Here is a 16,666-nt window from a genome sequence, read left to right as displayed (position 1 = left end):
TCTTTGATTTATATGTGAGACACAACCAACGGTGAAGTGGAATTTATTTAAATTTATGAACTTTAGGATCATACAAGCCATGGTTATGCTTTCTGCTGCCTGTGTCATGTCATTTTCCCCTCTGACAGTGATTTGGGAACAAGATCATACGGTAGAAAATATAAGACTCCTTTGACTCTTGATATTGATGCCCATACAAAAACTGTAATAGGAACATAAGTTACCAAACAGTAATTCCCAAACAGACATAGACTTGTAAGTTAAATATTCATTATCTAGAATACATGTAAAATAGAAATGTAGATGTAAATGACATTGCATTTTGTTAAAAAATTTTATTATTTATTTCTTATTCCCTGAAGCCTATCCTGAAGGCATAGACATACAAACCCAAGTCTGATGCTTGATTTAATCAAGACTATCACAGTAGTTCAGTCTCCGTGTGTGATGAAAATAGCTGCTCTAAAAAAAACCTCCACCTTTTGTTGATTATTTTCTTAATGTAGCTGCCAACAAGAATACTTGAGTACATGTATTTTAGGTTATGTTAGTTGCACCTCTTATTCATTTTCATTCTTCAAACATCTGAAAATCAATACACCAGCTGCATAGTATGATACATTTTATGGTTTAGTAGAAACAGCGATTCTGAAAGCTTTAGTAAAAGAAAGGAAATGATAATGCACTGAAAAATACAGAATTAATTGAGTTGGGTGGGATGGAGTGAGGTAAAATTCTTAGCTGAATTCAGAAGCAATGTTTTCTTGTGGGAATTGAAATCCTATTTAACATCCTCTGAAGTTCTCTCTGTGATTTTGTTTTTGACAGTCAAATCTATAAATTCATTGGGCAGATATTAGAGACCTGTTTCCAAATCATTTCTTAATTAAGACATCTTAAAAGAAGAGAATTAAATCTCTTGTTTCTACTTGAGCAATTAATTCACCCTCTCAGTGTTATGGGTGAATCATAATTTTAAAGATTTCATGATTATTCATGCGAACAAAAAGGCAGAAAAAATAAGTTAATTAATTTTTGCTACTTTGGAGAAGGAGAAAACTAAAAGGAATATATAGTTTCTCTTTCTCTCTTCTATGTACATCAATCTAGGTTTTCATTTTCCTTGCTTCTGTTTTAATGAAATTCAATATCATTTTCCTCTCTAAGGAACCAACCAACAATATTTCCAGCATTTTATCTGACTTATTTTGGGATATGTCTGAAGGAAAATGATTTTTACAGATATAATTACTTTTTCTGCATGTAAACTAGTTTTCTTTGCAGATTTAAGGTGCTCTGATCCGTGACACAGGGGAAAGATCCTAAGATTCAGACATACACCTATGAGGACTATCCAGTTGTATACTGGACCATCTGGAAGCCTTGGTTCTAGTACAAGCACTTTCAGGAGTATTATGTACATTACCGTGTGCTCCCAGTGAACAGATACAAGATTTTCTTCTCTTGAAATCTGAACCTCAGCTGTCTAGCATGCAGTGGATATTACACCTGCCAATGTTTTTAAGCAATGGGATTAGTTTGTACTAGGGTGGTTCCTCTATGTTGCTGGAAGCAAGCTGACTGTAGACGGGAACAGTTACTTCAGCCAAGACTAAGGCAGCTGCTTCAGTCCTTCAGTTCTACAGTACAATAGCTTTCAAAATTTCAAGAGCAATTTCTGAGGTATCTTATAGATTTTTATAAGAAGTCCACTTCAGCTGAGTCTACAGAGGCAAAGCAGAATGACAACACATGAAAAGTTGATATTATGTCAGAGCATAAGAATTTTACATATCCATACTGGGTGCAAGCATTGCTGTTATGAACATTTCAAACAATTTTTTTGAGCATGGTGTTGCACTGAAGGTCATTCATATAAGTAGTTTGCTCTGACACTGGAGCACAGAGCAAGGTACTGATAACTAAAAAATTTTTCTCACGAAGTTGCTCTTCATGACACTGATATAACTGCAAGTTTAATATTGGAAACTAACTTACTGCGTTGCTCAGATTATGGTTACATTTTCTTTCTTTTCTGAGTCGCATGACAGGCTAGTATAAGACTTATTAGTTCAAGGTATTTACTAAGTCTAGAGAGTCTTCAGCAAATAAGTTCTTCCTATTCTTATAAAAGAAATCATAAATAGTTATCTTGCTTCCTCCAACCAAATGACTCTTTCAGGAATAACCCAAAAGTTTTGCTTCGGAATATAATAAAACAATATCTTCTTTTACAGACAAAATGTTCCCTGGGGGCTACAGACATCTGAACAAATTCTAGGGATTGACCTCTATTTTGTACCTACTAACGCCCAAGCAGAATCTTATTGTCTCCATTTCTTTTCAGTCTTCTATCTCAGTACTGTTCTGCTATTTAAAGTCCTGTCTCCCCAGCGTGTGCCCTCCAGCAGCAAAGCTGCAGAGAGATTTGAATGCTGAGATGACTGAAGTCTGTGTGCTTCCTGGGAAAGAAGTTGTCCTCAGGCACTCTGTCGAGCTAAGAATACTTTTTCCAGCAAAGACTGTAAATAATGGAATTTTTTGCTGTTTTAAGGAGTTTTTTTTTCTCTATCTACTATTTATTTTGCTGATTCAAACCAGAATATTCAGTGTTGTGATTCCAAAGGAAACATTTTTAAGACAAATGTTACTATATTACAGGATTGATGTTTTTTTTGTTTGTTTGTTTAGCTGACTAAATAGTGCAACATTTATTAAATTAACTTTATTTATTAATTTAATTTAAATTAAATAACAAGGATATCACCTACTTTTCAATAAATATATTATTTATATGAATATATGTAATAAATTATTTATAGAATAAAGAATAGTAATATAAATAATAATATAATGAAAATATAAATAATGAATTATTTATATAATATATATAAATAAATATATTTATTGAAAAGTAGTTAATGTCCTTGTTATTTAAAACACTATATATATTTTTTTAATTTAGAGCATTTGTACAAGTTTGATTTACTGTTTATGACAGATGTGGAACTTCGGAGAACTTGCTGGGCAAATTTTATCTTTTGGAAGATTAATTTGATAGTACTTAACCTGGCACTTCTGCTCAGAATTTTTCCTTATGTTCTTGTGGCTTCACATACCTTCTGATTTCTCTGGCTATCTAAAATTGTAATACACAGAGTAGAAGTTATCAAAGTAAATTAAAATTACGAATCTTCTCCAAGTATTTTCCCTCATTTCTACACTAAACATAAGGTATAATGTATTTTTCCTATTAGTTCCCTTTCAGTATTTTATAATTTTTTTTCCTTTCCCAAGGAAGAGTCCTGCCCTTTGTGATCCTTGAAGACACTGAGTAATTTTATCTAATACTTCTTTATTTTATGTACAGGGATGGAGGTAGCTGGAAACTACAGAAGAATCTGTGCTGAACACAGGTCCATGGAGGCTATCTGCAAAATTAGCGTGCAAACTGGAGCAGCAGTGAGATGTGGTGTTGGATTTGTTATTACTTTCTTTGGCAGAAGGCATAGAGAAGCTACACTCTCAATAGCAGGTATGTGTTTGGGAGAGAAGTGTGTATGTGTTTTGGGGATGTAGGTAGCTGGGTAGTGGTAACAGAACTTGGCTATCCTAAAAAAAGTCAAAGGTCTTCCCTGTGCAAGTAGTTTCAACAGACTACATGAAGTAGAAGAGTGCAGTAACAGAGGAAGCCTGCAAGATAGGCAAGATCATACTACAATTGCACAGAAAAAAGACATGAAGATTAGCATTGAAAGTGAAAGATGTAAGTGTATTGCAAGGCAAACTAAAGTATGCCCTTATCTGAAGCAGGTGATAGAAACTGAATGTGAATATTTTAGTTCTTTACAGTGCTGAAGACAATCTACTGATGTTAACAACAAAAAAAAATCTGCCAATAATTCCACAGTGAACATCCTAAAATTTCCTCCCTGCTGGAGGGGTGAGTCTCCACAAGTCTCTCCTGGAGTGTTTGCCTTGAGATGGAAGGGTTTTCTGTTTTCTTGTCCTGCTTGCTCAGCCCTGCTTGTCCTTCATGTGCAGAATCTCCCCAGGGTCGCTGGCAGTCATTTTGCAGTTTTACAAACTTGGCAATTGACCTTCTTTCTAACCCAGGGCAAGGACTGCCACAGTTCCACAGGAGATAAAAAGCCATGTGCAGATCCACGTGTTCAAGAGCAGTGTCACTCCTATATTTCTGCTTGCTCAGGACTCCTCAGTATGCAGAGTATATGTATGACAAAACTTTGCTGTTGTTCTGGTCTGTTTATTTCCAGGAATGCAATCCAAAGCGGTCTGAGAACTGATCAGTGCTGCACTTGGCATGAACGTAAGGGCACATCTGTATACCTCAAAATTTAGAAAACTGTGGTGAGTAGATGGTCTTCAGATCTCTGGAGCAACACTTTCTCATCCAGAAACAGTCCCACTCCTCAGTTCCATTTCAGCTGTATGGGCTGGTGGCAATCACTGCTTAATTGGAAGGTCACTGTGCCACCAGCCTGTTCTTTGCCATGGCAAAGAGGCGAAGACCCAACCCGCTAATGAAAATGGGGCAGACTGGCCTATACTTGAAGGGAGAAAGTGCTGAGCCAAACATCTTCAATTTCTGAAGAGACAAAGTATACCTTTGCCAAGCTGTTCTCTAGGGAAAGCAGTCCACTTGGTATTTGTGGGGAAAACTGCAGTTGTTAAGGCCTATTTCAACAGTGACAACAGTTGAAATTTAGTAGCACTAGCTATTTACATAATAACCTGTGTTACCTGTATTGAAGAATTTTTTTAATCTGGATACTGGAAAAGACACAATGGAGTCTGATAAGCTCTATTCACAAGACTGAGATCAAATGCTCATCAAGGTATTACAGGTACATTTGATGCTGAATCAAATTAAATCTAGCAGTGGGGTGGTTCTTTGCTTTCTCAGACTAATAACCATGTATTTCTGCTTTGCTTGTCTGAGGGCTATATCTGTGGGTAAATGCCATAAAATAAAATTGCAGTGGTACACTTGTGAAGTGGATATCAATCAATCAGGATAATTAAACCTCTATTCTTCATTCTCCCTCAGTTTTATTTTTAATTTTTTTTTTTCTTTAGATGGATGTAATTGTATAACTGAGACTGTATAATGTGGAGCTTTAGGTGTCTATAATGTGTGTCTTAATTTCAGCTGGAACAGAATTGACTTTCTTCAGCATGTCTGAGTAGATACTGTGTTTTGGTTTTAGGAGAAAAACAGTGAAGGAAACACCAGCATTTGTAGCTGTTGCTGAGCAGAGCTGTACAGAGCCAAGAACATACAGTTTTCCCTGCAATCTTGCCAGTGAGGAATAGATCAAAGATGCTGGGAGTGGGGGACTGAGCCAACAACCACATAGAGCTAAACTACCTGTCAACTTAAACCACAGCACTTCGGAGAAACAAAACCAGCAGCTCCGATGATCAGAGCCAAGCAACCCTAGAATGTGCAAGAAGGTTCAAAGGAAGGAAATTAATGGTGGAAAGGCAGTACTCCTGGTAAGAAATTAGCAACACTTTGATTTCTTGGAGAGAGCTGGAGACTGTCTGTTCCGTTTGTGTGGAAAGGAATAGGTTTCCTTGTTATTCTTCACCTTTTGAGCAGGGTTCTGAGTTATCTTATCTTTGTCCGTGCAAACAATTGAATCATGGATTATTGTAGAGTTAATAGGTATACCATTTCTGGTCACTAGATGGAGGTAGGTAACCAAAATGAGGATGAATTACACGCAAATTTTACCTTTAACACTGTCGTCCTTTGGACTGCAAGGAATCTATTTTATCCTTAGAAATACTTCTCATACCGGCTTGCTTGAGAACAGCACGACATCAGTACTTGCCAAACCATAGGTCTGTATCAAGCAAAATTTATTCACTGCAGTCTGTTTTAAAATAGATATCTATATGCATGATATACATACACATATATATATATGTACATATGGTAACAGTTTGCATAATTTAATCTGAGGTACATTTTATTAGCAGTAATTCACTTCTACATTTAGACAAAGAAGAACATCATTTAGGTCATGTATGTTTATACACATGTTTGCAGAAAATTAATACATGATGTAAGGAGAGAAGAGTGATTTAAGAATATTTATTTAATGCCTTCTAGACCTGGAGTCAAGTACAAGAAGTGTTATGTACTCCTTTCTTTTCGGTAAGATCCCATTTCATCTTTACAGTTCATGCTACAGCTACTTGTTGCTTAGTTGTTGAAAGGATCAGTTTCTAGGGAGAGTGCAAACAGTCAGAGAAGGAACTCCTTCAAGCACTGAAGACAGCTACAAGGATGTCTTTCAACCTAGGACTCCTCTGTGCAGACCTGTATGACTGTGATAGTGAAGGAAGACTTGCTGCTGAAGCTGGTCTTTTGCTTCCTATGAGACAGATGAGAGCTACAGAGTTGCATTCTGAGCTTCTTGGGAAATACAGAGTTTAATTTTCTGATACTGTTCATGAAACTCACAGGCCTCTTTAGCTGAAATGACTGTTTAGTAAACATCCTGCCCTTTCAGAAACAGTGTTGAATATACACTGATAGACTAGATGTATGCGTATTTTTACCATGTTCTTGCTATAAATGGAGGTAAGGAGGACTGTGTACTGGCTGCAGGAGTATTCAGAGTCAGGTTTGCTGCTTTGATCAGACAGGCTTGTAAATGCAGTACTAGCATAATTGTAATAGTCCTTCTGTATAGTACTTTAGGAAAAGCTGCATATTTATTTATTTATTTATTTATTTATTTCCTTTGCTACGTCTCAGCTCTATCATATTTTTACATGGTTTCTGGGTTTCAGTCCAAAGCCTTTGCAAAGTTACTTTTCTTTAACTCTATTGTGAGAGCTCAGTTCTGATTTGGCCTTTAAATTCTGATTTGACCTTTATAAACCTCCACATGATGTGAAAACCATCTTATGTTCTTTTAATTCCTCTGAAGTGTTCTTTAAAAAGCTCAAAGTATTATTATTATTTCTTTAGGTCATTCCCCTCCATTTAGTTTTACTGAGGTTACCCTGAGTGTACCAGAGAATAGTAACTCAGATAAACTACTGTAGGTCTCAAACTTATCACTACACAGAATTTTCAAATAACAAAGCAAGTAAACTACAGCCTGTCATGTTAAGCCTCACTTTTTATTTCAAGTCAAATGTTCCCCCATTTGAAGACAAAAATACAGTATTGAAAACTCAAACTTCAAGTTTAAGACAGTCTTATCCGTTGATGCAGATACTCAACGCATTACCTTCACCAGCTGAGGGGCTCCTAAATATAAAAGCAGCCAACACTTAGTATCCTCTCCCACTCTGATAATTAATTTTCCATCCTGATATCACATTTTCTTCTATGATAATGATGCTTTGAAATGCTGGAACATGTCACCATCTGTGGTGTTTACAAGTTTGGAATAACACATTGTTTCATTAATACAATTTAATTCAACTAGTGTTATTGAGTTAATTATATTCTACATTCTGCAAATACTGAAAAGTTTCATCTGAAAATACTCTATTCTTACTTTTCTGGAGATATTTCTGCTATATTGCACTAAATCAAGGCGAAACCTTCCATTATTATTCCCACTGGGTTTGTTCACAGAAATTGATTCACTAAAAGAAAAAAAAGTAGTCAGAATGAGACTTCTCCCAGTTTAAGAACATCCTTAAAAATAGGGTACTGCCGGATAGAGTCTCAAAGCTATTCTTTTCAGGATAATCTAATTAGACTGGCTCCCTTACTATAGCTATTTCTGAACAAAAAACTAGAAGCTGTTGGATTTTTTTATGACTGAACAAGGCCTATGTGAGACAAGCATACTTTTAGCTGCTGCTTCTTTTAATAAAAGAAAAAATAATACAGGATTATGCAAATGTGTAAGCATGCACACGTAAATACTGAGTTAAATGCGTGAACTGCAAAGAGCAGAAAATTCTGTGATAATGAACAAAAATGACCGTAGTTACTTTATATATCTTTAAGGATGCCATTTGACTTCGAGTACCAGAGAGTTCTGAATAGGAGATTAAAATATCCATCATCTGTACTGCTTCTTCTTATATCAACAGGGTTGTCCTAAGCTCAGTTTCTGAAATTTTTTGGTTGTATGTGATGTTCAGACAGTAAATAGTCATCTCTCATACCTAAATTGAAGCACTCTGTTCTTGAAATTTCAGCCTGTTTTCTCATGCCACACATCTTTTTACAAGAGCAGGCAAAGCTGGCCACCAGGCCTGTGGCAAACATCCCATGATCCTGGGTAAATTACTGTTGCACCTGTCATCTCAAGTATGTCATGTATACAGCTTCTTGTACTTCATGTACACATACATGCATCAGGCTTTTTAATGAATTATCTTTCCTGTTTTATTTTGCATTTTGTAGTTGAAGTTTCATTGACCAAGAGGAGGACAGAGAATTCGTTGCTCTTTGTCCTAATACTTATATACTTCCAAAAGAAAAAAATGGTTAATCATGGATGAGACATCTCGCTCTCTGGCTCATCTCACAAATGTGTTGGTCAAATAATAACAAGTTATCAGTGGCTTTGAGCAGGGGGACATTTTTTATTTAACTGTGTGAACTGGGAGCTCTCAGTACATGCAAAGAACTATCACTGATATTTTACTACTAAGTGAAGTGTCAGCTGAAAGGTAAATCACAGTTCTTCTGCGATAAATCATAGTTTTGTATACTACTGTGGAAAGCCTCTTGGGGAACAGTTCCAGAAAGTTAATTTCTGAAAACAGCTGAGCACCTTCTTATGCAGTGTATCAGTCTGTGCCTACAAAGCCCTATCATGAATGTACTGCTCAGTGAATGTGTTTTCTAGGTTCACAGAGGGTTCTTTCGACAGAATGGAGAGGGAAAAAGCTTGTCAATCCAGTACTGTACCTGTAGCTAAGAAATATGCATATATCATCATTCTCTTTGATTTTAACCTGTTAAAAAAGGCTTACAGAAGAAAAATAAAATGAAATAAAATAGAATAAAATAAAATAAAATAATGAAGATGTTGGTAAAAATCTGCATAACATCTGATTTGTGAAGGTACTGTGCAGAGAACTAAGATAATTCCGAATGTCTGCATGATTCTTTACAGTATCTATAAATTCTGAAGGACTATTGAATGATAGCAATGTGAGAGAGAATAGAAAGCAATATATAGAATAAGTACTGCAAAGATAGCATCATATGAATATGAAATACTTAAAATACACTTGTTTGCAAACATTTTTGTTATTTCTTTTGTCTTCTTTTCTCCCTTGGAAATGCAAATGATACAAAAACTTAGACTTCCTACTGCCAAAATGTATCGTTTTGACTGTAACTTTCTTCTTTACTAAAGAATTAGAGGGAATAAAATTTTCTCTGGAAGCACAGTATGGTGTGTATTCAAATTTTTACTTTTTCTGGTGCAATTTGGAGATACCACTGAAACTCTAATCTGATGACAAGGCTACTAAGTAAATGAGATGGAATGGGACTGTAATTTCTAATAATTACAGTAGGGAAACATTTAAACTGGAAAGGTCTGTGTTACAAAAATAAATTTAAAATACTTAACGTTCTAAATTCTGTGATCTACCTGCAATGACACTGTCAAAGTTCAAGTAATATTATGCAACACATTAATAGTATTTTGGGATGATCTTTGCAGCATTCAAGATTTGGAATAATAGTAAGACTGCTTTACTTTAAGGAATAGTTTAAAATGAAATTGATTTCAGGGGGTGGTAATCTCATTAATTTGTAAGTAATATAAAGGTATGAGAAGAAGGAAAATATACTTTGACAAGCCATTGTAACACAACTGCAAAATCAATAGTAAGAATGATGTATGTGTTCTATTAGACCATGTTTAATATTAATAAACATTTCTGTGCTTCTGGTTTCCTGTACTAATTAATGAGGTGTCGCTAGAGAGTAGAGCACTGTGCATGGAGCACACTTGGTAGAGGAGAGGTGTTCTGACTGAAGAGAAGTAATTTTTGTGTGCATGTTATGTAAGTTCATCTTCATTTATGAAGTTTCATGATCTGAGACCTAAGTAGAAGTCCTGACTCAATTAGAAAAGGGTTTGACAGAAACTATATAAAGGAGGTAAAATGGTTGTCAGTGCAAGATATCTGCAAACAGAGACTTGAACAATTGGCATTTCTGTCAGGCAAATAGAGAGAAGGGTGCTGAACTATGACTCTCAGACCTTACTTGCTGGCCAGGTGTAGTGTTAGTACAAGCTGGTGCTGAGGAATGCTACTTCAGAAATTTCTCTATTGGGTTGTGTTGTACTTTGCAATCAATGAGGTTTCAAAGTCTAAATCTGTATGTAGAGAAGCATGTCTAACAGGCACAAATATAGCAAGATTTGCTAGTTTTCTAGTTTGGTAATACTAGCACATTTTCTTGCTAATTTATTGGTTCTTGTTTTTGTTCTGAAAGGGCACCTGAGTTTTCTTTTAGATTCACCTGAATGTAATCCTGCAGTTTGCTCAGCAACCCAGCTGAGTATGCCAATTTACTGATTAGTTGTTAACTTCATGTGCTTCTTTCTATTTTCATAATACAGTTTTTTTCTTAATTTTCTCCAGAATTGCTGGTAGTTAAATATGTGGAAGAAGCCTTTCTCACTGGAGTTACCGAGTTTTATGAAGTAACTCTGTATTGCCATCTAAGTAGTACAGTGAAGAATCTTGACTAGTGTTTTCTTACAAAATACGAGTCTGTAAGAAATTGCAGTATCAAATGTTATTTATATTTCAAATGTGAGAGTTTTTATGGATTTTGAATAACCCGCCCATACAGAAACTGGAAAGTGGCCACATTTTTCATTCCAAATTTGTGAATTAAGAATGGAATGGAGCAATAAACTCACAGTCCATGGGGGAAACAAAATCACTCATTAACTCCAGGCTAGATTAGATCACATCCCTTGGAATGACATTACTTTTTGATTCAAAGACAACGATCACAGGAATATTGTTGACCATTTCAAAAGAAATGGTATCAATATTGCAATACTAACATTCACTTTAGAAAAGGAAGTACTTCTCATCTGTTCAGCGATTTTTAAATTATTTAATGAAAGAAATCTGCCTGGGTTACTAGACTCTTTTGGAACTAAGAATTTGTACACCCTGATTAGTTTTCAATCCTGGGTTTGCAAGTTGAAAAAAAAGTTTAAATAGATCTTACAAGATTTCTCATATTAAGCTGTTATTACATCTGTAAAGCAGTCATGATCTGCTAAAATATAAAGTCTACAAAGTAGAAAAATTGGTATAAATACAATAGTGATGAGATTCAGAAGCTCTTATAAGCAGTGCTCTAAAATGGATTCTGTCTTTATGGATGGTAAAAATTTGTATTCTTTCCTTCAAAATGACTCCTTGGCATTTATTTTGTTCATGTTACACCTTAAAGTAGAGCTGAGACTGCAGAATTTCTAGAAAGGCTTGTGCTATTCTTGTTCTGAACACACAGTTCCTTTAAGGAAAATACCGGCTTAGAAATCATGCAGTGGGCATGAAAAAAGAATATTTTCAAGTTAGAAGTAGATAAAAGCTGCTGATTGTTCTCGCTTTCCCAGTAATCAACTGTCTACCCACTCCCTTGCAATTTCTGAAAAATTGTATATTGCTCATATACAAATAATTCATGTTTTGAGCTACAGGCTGCACTATCAACTTGACATTGCCAACAACACTAGACCTTAAGGCTACATCAGAACCACTTGGAAGTGGAATGCAGTTTTTGAGATATGTTCTTCTAAACCTTTCTTTTGTATTTGCTCCATTACTGTAACTATTTTCTATAAAATACTCACTACTTGACCAGCAGGCTCTTATACCTTTTCCCTTCATTTTTATCCCAACTCTCAACAGGGATGTGTAGCAAACACAGTACTTGATATTTTTGCCATTGCTGGGATTTAAAGAGAAGTGCTAACTCAGAATACGTAAGTAACAAGCAGTCTCCAGCTGGCAGCTTTGCTATTGCCATCTAATGACAATGAGAATATAGACTTGCATTACACTTGAGACTTAACAGATTATATTTAGAACATGAACTGTAGGCTTTAATGATATGTGATAATGGATTGTGATCAGGTTAGAAGACTGAAACAGCCGTAATAACTTTTGCAAGTTACAAACTTTGAGCTGTCCTGTGTGAAGCCACTCACAGTCACTTTACTGCAGTGGTGCTCAATAGCCTAGTTGCCAATAAGGCCCTGCTACTAAACTTTGAGACTGCTTTTGATGTGGTCCCTCATCTCTTTGGCTTTCTCATGCAGAAAATTGTAAGGGCAATTTCATAGGTATCTTCCTAGCATGCAACGGACACTAAATGTGAAGACTACTCTGGCAAGCTTTACACTTTGAGCATGTCATTCTTGCTGTTTGATCTATGTGACAGGATGAAGCACAACCGGACTAACTTACATCTGTACTATTGGTTTTAGTGTGCACATATACAGGCATGTCTTTTGTGTGATTTTATGGTCACTACCTAACTAGTAAAAACACTTTCAACATTAGGAAATACTTAAAATGGAATGCTAGGTTATTTTTACTGCTGGGTGTGCACTTTAATAAACATATACAGGCAGTAGCTGATGAGTAGCTGACATTTAACAAACTGACCAGAGGCTGCTCAGGGATGTGACAGCTCAATCCACATATTTTTTTGTTCAAGTTTGCTAATAAATATATTAGCCTTGTATATCAATAGTTCAGCTGTTCTACATTTCCTTGTAGAAATGATGAAAATAAGGTCAACCCTTTAGCATACCCAGCTAGAAGAAGCAGCCAACCAAGTTCTGTGAAACAGCAGAGAGCTGAATGCTGGGGTCTCTTGCCCTAATCCTTGGGATGGGGCTGTGATTCTCATAAATACTGGCTACAACAAGAGATCTATAATTATTTATTACTTTACTAACTTCAGTTCCTACCTTAATTTTTTTTCAGTCAACTGTGAAAACTGAAATTTCAGTATTTTACGATATTCAGTGGGAAAGCTGATCAAGGAAAGTTATTTAGCTAAATAAGCTTACTGTTGAATGGATTAGATCCCTCAAAAAGATGTGCAAAATACACAAATACAAGTTCAAAGTTCTTCCCTCCTGTACCAATGCATTTTATAAATTAACCATTAAAAGAAAACAAAGAAATAAAAGCCTTTAGCAATAATACCCCTGATACCTAAATGGCAAAGCCTCTCACATTGCAGAAAATAAGTAGATGACTAACAATAGTGTAAGGGTTAATATTTGTTGTAGGATATCATAGAAAAAAATATGAGGTTTTGATACTAAATGTGCACTGCATGAAGGTTAGTGCTATGCCTGCAATGATATAAGTTCAGCGTGATTGACCTATTCCCTAAGGCAGTTAACAGCGTTATGTTGAAATATTCATGGAAAAAGAGACAGTAGTAAGGTCTAATTAACATGTCTCTCTCTTGGATACATAAACACACAAAATAGCAAGAGGCATGGTAATCTCTTTGTTATGTTGATTGCTATTACTGCCTATAGGAGTATTTGAAAAATACAGGCTGATGGAGTGTCTTCCCATCCGGTTCAGGCATTGCAGTGCATACTATGGAATGGGAGTATAGGTTTGTTTAACATTGCAAGTATCAGCCTCTCCACTGAAACGTTTTGGAAGAGCATTGAAAGAGATCATTATTTGAGGGATTCTCTAACAGTTCCAATGTACGTTTCTTTTTCCGTGCAACCTGTAGGATGACAAATGCTGGTAAAAGGTCATCAACAGATAGACCAAAAATCTGAGTCACATACAGTAGTCAGATAACCATAAATACAGTACATAGACATAACTCCAGCCAGTGTTAGTATCAAAGAACAGGGCACCTCTGTATGAGGTGAAAGGATGCAGGTCTCCAGCTGGTAGTTCACGCTGCATACTTAGGTTTAGTATTCTAGTAACTGCCATCCATGTCCTACAGCAGCGATATACCACAAACTTTTTAAAGGGCAGACTTCAGAAGGCTGGAGAAAAAAAAAAAAAAAAAAAAAAAAGGACAAAAAAATTGAAAGAAAAGAAAGGCTGCAGGCTGGTTTTTTTTTTGCTTTTTTTTTTTTTTTTTTTTTTTCCATAGAGCATTTCATTAAGGAAACAGACTTTAGTATGTTCTAAGCATTTAATAAGAACTGGAGTGTTAAGGTGAAAAAGGCCATGACCTCGTCAGAGACAATAACATTTGCAAAAATCACAGATCATGCCTAAACTCAACGGGTTTGACTGGAGCAGAGAGCAAAATTCATAAAGAAATGAGGGCAAAATGAGGATCAGAGTAGCAGGTGAAGGACATAACCAGCCTGACAAAGTGTGGTGGGTGGAACACACGAAGCTGCTCTAAAACTCTAATGCTGTCTGATGGTACTGGATTGCACATTTAAAATGCTGTCTGATGGTACTGGATTGCACATTTAAAGGTCAACTAAAGCAGTGTTCTGTGTGTGGTTGTTTAAATGTTAAGATCTTTAATGTTATGAGAATCTTGGTTCTGATGTAATTTCACTCTAACGCAATCTCCTCACTTACAAACTGTTCAAATATAAGCAGGCTTTGACTGGTCATTGCTGAAGTCCTGGAGGTAGGAAGATCTGATATTTCTGAAGGAAATCCTGTGCGTCTCACTGCTCTCCGGGGCTTTCAGTGAGTAGATACAATGTGTCCCTGTAGCTCTCCACCTCAAGCACAGTAAAAAATGCCTCTCAAACAGGGCTGGAGATCTATAGTGTATCCCCCTATAAAAAGAATTATCCAGTTAATTATCCAGTGATAAATTTTTGTGCTTCAGTAAAATTGTCTGGTGGTATTGCAAAAAAAAAAAAAAAAAAGTTTTTTTTTTTTAGCTTTAAAAAGTGCCCATGATTGAACAGTTTTTTGCATCTATAGAATCTAATTGAAATGCTTCAAGCTGTAATGACTTGGGACTTTCTCTTGGAAGTGCTTGTTAAAAACTTACCACAATTTGCAGCCCCTTCAAAGTGATCACAGGGCAGACTGTATTCTGCTTCAGCAAGGAGGCACTCATGGAATCATCCAAATTTTTAGGATGAGGGATACCTTGAAGGCTTCTAGAACCATCGGATGAGCTGTGCCCACAGGCAGGAGCTGGAAGAAGAGGATCCTGACAATTTTTTTCTATGTTTATACTGAAGACTAAGAGTGCATTGACTTTTTTTTTTTTTTCCCCTCCTTTTCTTCCCCTGATAAATGTGTATGAACCACCTTGACTAGCTGGGAATTTTTCTTGCATTTTTGCAAAAGCATTTTCAACATAGTTGCTCATGTGGAAAAGTTCAATATTGATTTGATACATATCTCTCATGATTTTTTTCCTGCTGAAATTTCTTGACTAAACAGTGCATCAATCCTCAGCTGAAACACTGTAATCCTTTAAAGTTATCTCTGCAAGACTGTACTTTATCTGTCAACAGCATTCACATTTGCCATCTGAATTATTTGTATCTCTCAGCAAGGAGGAACACAGAGTCTGATGGGTACTCATATATTGTTAATTAAACAAGCTAATTAATTTGTAGTTGGCTTATACATCATAAATTATTTAAGGGGGAAATTCAAATTACAAAGGGAACATAGAAAAAACACAGGTTCTTTTAAAACAGTTTCTGGAAAAAAAAATGTGCTTATTATCTGCAATAACAATAAAACTAATGTGATTAAAATCAAACTTAAAAATGAAAAGCCCGAAAGAATTGTACAATGTAGTACAAAAAATAATCATAGAAAAGTCAGCAAAATTTCTTTTAATATAATCCTAAACAAAATAAAAATATTTTAATGGAACTCTTCCATTACAGAAAGAGCTTTATTCCCCAAATATCTCTTAAAAAAATTTATGTTGCTATAACTGCATTATGTATATTCAACAAGAATGTACATGTCTTACTTCTTTATATTCAAGGAAAGTTCAGTAAGCAAGGACAGACAAAAGACTAATTCTCCTTAAATTGTTTGTTTTTTTTTTTTAACTCTATGTCCACACATATTTCATAGTGTCTGATCTAACATGCCACTTCCTAGAACAGCTGCCATTAAGTTGTCTTCTTATGGATTCCACAAGTCAGTGGAATCACTTCAAGAGAACTTCCCCAACGGCAGCTGTATAATCAATGAATATTAAGATGTTATAACTACAAAATAAAAAAGAGAGTTAGGCAAAGCAGACTATGATAACAAAAAGAGAATAGATAGAAAGCTTACCCATATCCTGGGCTCACTTACAAAACTCCAGCAGAGTGGACCTCCAAAACAGAACCTTCCCTACTGGTAGCCAGCTCTTAAATATGTCTAGGAGAGGAGGAGCCAGGCTCCACCCCTTCCACCAGCACAGGTGAATTGCCTTCATCTGTGCTCCCACCATTGACTCATTGCTTGCCTCAGGTGATCAACCAGAGGTTCAGGCCGTTCCCGTACAGCAGTCTATTCACTGTGGCAAAGGACACCATATTTTACATTCCTCCAGCATATCTTATTGTAGGAATCAGTGAATGCAACTCTCAGAATTTGTTTTGCAGGGGTGCATTGCTGTGATGATAGCAAAGTAATAATTAATTCCTACCCCACATCCTCATCTTTAAATTGG

General features: G+C 35.9%; 1 long non-coding RNA gene across 2 annotated transcripts in view; it reads left to right on the top strand.

Moving 5' to 3' along the window:
• LOC122156670 overlaps positions 1–5,515 on the top strand; it is a 38,889-nt gene extending 33,374 nt beyond the window's left edge. For both annotated transcript variants that reach the window (XR_006167599.1, XR_006167598.1), the window contains 3 exons: positions 3,371–3,535; positions 4,278–4,371; positions 5,232–5,515. This is a non-coding gene — a long non-coding RNA (uncharacterized LOC122156670). The remainder of the gene's footprint in view (positions 1–3,370; positions 3,536–4,277; positions 4,372–5,231) is intronic.
• The last annotated feature ends 11,151 nt before the right edge of the window (positions 5,516–16,666 follow it).

The sequence above is a fragment of the Centrocercus urophasianus genome, unplaced genomic scaffold, assembly GCF_019232065.1.
Source record: "Centrocercus urophasianus isolate 14NV4802_14NV808 unplaced genomic scaffold, USGS_Curo_1.0 seq_13, whole genome shotgun sequence".
NCBI classification, from domain to species: domain Eukaryota; kingdom Metazoa; phylum Chordata; class Aves; order Galliformes; family Phasianidae; genus Centrocercus; species Centrocercus urophasianus.
Note: the sequence above shows the minus strand (reverse complement) of the source record. Positions and strands in the feature narration are given on the sequence as shown.